Genomic DNA, 3,788 nt, shown 5'->3' on the forward strand with positions numbered 1-3,788 from the left:
CAGCAGAGAAGAGAGAGGGTAGAGCGCACAGGGCGCAGCCGCTGTTCAGGACCGAGCGGCGTCAACGAGAGAGAGAGAGGCGGTGTTCAGGGGGCGAGCAGCGTCAGCGGAGAAGAAGGGAGAGCGCGGGAGACGCCATTTTGTTTCAGCCGCAGCGGAGAAGAAGGGAGAGCGCGGGAGACGCCATTTTGAGCCAGTCTAACCACACCCAGGGATGCCGAAGAGTGGCAGTGTCACAGCGTTCGACAATGAAGTCAAAGATTGAACGACATATGTCGAACGCATAGAAGTGAACTGCAAGGCGAATGAAGTGCCAGATGACAGGAAAGCACTGGTATTGTTGAATTCAATGGCAAGCTAGTAACCCCAGAGAAGCCAGCGGAAAAGGATTTTGAAAACATAGTGTCAATACTACAGGACCACTTAGACCCCACACCGCTGCTGATAGCGGAAAGATTTAAGTTTCACAAAAGGAACCAGCATAAAGATGAAAGTAATGCTGAGTTTTTAACGGAACTGCGCAAGCTATCGAAACACTGCCAGTTTGGAACGGGACTAGCAGATACTTTAAGGGACAAGTTTGTGTGTGGGCTTCAAAGTGAAGGAACCCAGAAACGGCTTCTATCAGAAAAGGATCTTACGCTGGACAAGGCTTTCAGCATGGCAGTATCACACGAAGCAGCAGCACAGGGCGCGGCAGAGATACAACGGAGACCGCAAGAATATGGCACAAATGAAATGTCATACGGAACAGTGAAGTGCTATCGCTGCAGCAGAACAACACACGACCATAAGGATTGCTGGTTCAAGGACAAAGTGTGCAGGCTGTGTGGAAAAGTAGGACACATACCAAGAGTCTGCAGGTCGGAAAAGAAAACCAGCAGCAAGAAATCCCCACAGGAGAAGTACAAGAAGGTACATAAGGTGACGGAGAGTAGTTCAGACGAATTGAAGAGTGATACAGACTCCGGTAGCAAGGAGCTGGGTTGTCTGAAACTACATAATGTGATCAAAAGGGAGGATCACCAAACTATCTCGGTCACGCTCAAGATAGCAGGAGTCCAAGTGAAAATGGAATTGGACACAGGATCAGCCCTAACAGTCATAAACCAAAGGGACTACAAGCGGCTATTCTCACATATACCCTTGAGAGATACAAAGATTGTCTTGAAGACGTACACGGGGCAAAAAGTCTACCCCAAAGGAAAAATAAGGGTGAACGTTATATATAACGGCAAGGAAACACCAAAAATGGACCTATATGTATTGCCAGATGGAGGACCACCACTACTAGGGCGTGAATGGATCCGGAAGATACAGCTAGATTGGCATTCCATACAAGCACTGACTGTAGATGCCAAAAAGGATAACAACGTCACACCTGGACGACTGTCAAAAATGCTAACTGACGCACAAGAAGTGTTCCAGGAAAAACTCGGAACACTAAAAGGCGTAACAGCGACAATCAAAATAGAGGAAAATGCAAGCCCAAAGTTTTTTAAGGCCAGACCGGTCCCTTATGTGATCCGCCCAGCCGTCGAAGCAGAGCTGGAAGGTTTGGAACGTTCAGGAGTACTGTCCAAAGTGGACTGGAGCGAGTGGGCTACACCCATTGTTCCTGTAATGAAGAGGTCGTTGAGTAATACGCCTGGGGAACCAAAGAAGGTTCGCATCTGTGGGGACTTTAAGGTGACAGTGAACCCAGTCCTTCACACTGTACAATATCCACTTCCGCGGATTGAAGATATTTTCGCCTCGCTATCTGGTGGGAAACGCTTCACTAAGATTGATCTGGCCCAGGCGTGCCTGCAAATGGAGGTAGAAGAAGCCTCGAAACAGTACCTCACGATCAACACTCATAAAGGTCTCTACCAATACAACCGGCTGGTGTTCGGGGTAGCATCAGCTCCGGCTATTTGGCAAAGGGCAATGGATCAAGTCCTGCAAGGGAATCCAGGGACCCAGTGTTATTTGGACGACATCCTGGTCACGGGCGAAAATGACAGTGATCACCTCGCCAACCTGGAGTAGGTGCTCACTAGATTGCAGGAATATGGGCTCCGAGCTAATCGCCACAAATGCGAGTTTCTCCAGAAGCAGATCTCGTATTGTGGCCATGTTATTGATGAAGAGGGGTTACATAAGTCCCCTGAAAAGATTGAGGCAGTAGTCAAGGCTCCAGCACCGGAAAATGTGTCACAACTGAGGTCGTTCCTCGGGCTGGTGAACTACTACCATAAGTTCTTGCTCAATTTGTCTACAGTACTACACCCACTGAACACCCTACTGCAAACGGGGGTACCACGGAAGTGGAATGACGAATGTAAACGAGCTTTCCAGAAGTGCAAAGAATTGATCATATCAAAAGAGGTGTTGGCTCATTTCAACCCAGCACTACCAATTCGGTTGGCGTGTGATGCATCACCCTATGGCATTGGAGCGGTGCTGTTGCACAAATTCCCGGACGGCTCGGAGAGGCCAGTAGCCTTTGCGTCTCGGTCACTAACTTCAGCCGAGCGTAACTATGCCCAGATTGACAGGGAGGCCCTAAGCCTTGTGTGGGAAGTGAAAAAGTTCAACCACTATCTGCACGGGCAGAAGTTCACCTTGCTGACTGACCACCAACCACTTGTCTCCATCTTTAATCCAAAGAAGGGCGTTCCGGTGATGACTGCGCAACAGCTACAAAGATGGTCCCCTTTTCTAGGAGCGAACCAATATGAAATAGAGTATAAGGGCACGAAACAGCATGGAAACGCTGATGGGCTATCACGCCTGCCACTGCCTACTGCGGAGGAAGCACCAGCAGTGGACCCTGTCGAAATATTTTATTCGACTATAATTGAACGCTTGCCAGTAACTAACGCTGATATAGAGAAGGAGACCTGAAATGACCCGACACTGTCTCGGGTATATGACTTGACAGTGAAGGGATGGCCAACACATGGCGACTCACTGTTGCCAGCATTCTCATCCAGAAGAGAACAGCTGTCAGTATGCCAGGGGACCTTGATGTGTGGATCCCGAGTGGTAATTCCACCCAAGTTAAGGGAGAGAGTGCTCAATGAGCTTCACGAAGGCCATCTGGGAGGGGTGAAAATGAAAAGCCTTGCTAGGGCTTATGTGTGGTGGCCGGGAATCGATCAGCAAATCGAGGACCTGACAAAGAGCTGCTCAGGATGCCAGAAGGTCCAAAATGCACTACCACATGCCCCTCTACACCCATGGGAGTGGCCCTCATCTCCATGGCAACAGGTGCATATTGATTTTGCTGGTTCATTCACGGACTCAATGTTTTTAATAGCCGTGGATGCGCACTCGAAATGGCCTGAGGTGATCAAAATGTCCTCCACCACCACGGAGAAAACTATTGCAGTCCTACGGACCATATTTGCCAGGAACGGCTTGCCAGAGCAGATTTGCTCTGATAACGGACCACAGTTTGTGTCCAAAGAGTTTCGAAGATTTATGAAAAGGAATTGGGTAAGGCATTACACATCCGCCCCATATCATCCAGCCACAAATGGATTGGCTGAGAGGTTCGTACAAACCTTTAAAAAAGCAGTAAGGGCCATGTGCAATGACGTTCCTGTTAGCCTACAGAAATGCGACACATGCAGTCACCAACCAGACCCCGGACATGATGTTCTTTAACCGAAGGTTGAGATCTCGTCTGGATTTGCTCAGACCAAATGTACGAAGAGATGTTGAGAGTAAGCAATTCCAGCACATCAATGAGAAGCCGACAAGGAGCTTCAATGTAGGGCAACCAGTCTTGGCCCGCGACT

The sequence above is a fragment of the Somniosus microcephalus genome, unplaced genomic scaffold, assembly GCF_052327205.1.
Source record: "Somniosus microcephalus isolate GS21.2 unplaced genomic scaffold, FLI_Smic_1.0 unresolved_chr1, whole genome shotgun sequence".
Lineage (NCBI taxonomy): Eukaryota > Metazoa > Chordata > Chondrichthyes > Squaliformes > Somniosidae > Somniosus > Somniosus microcephalus.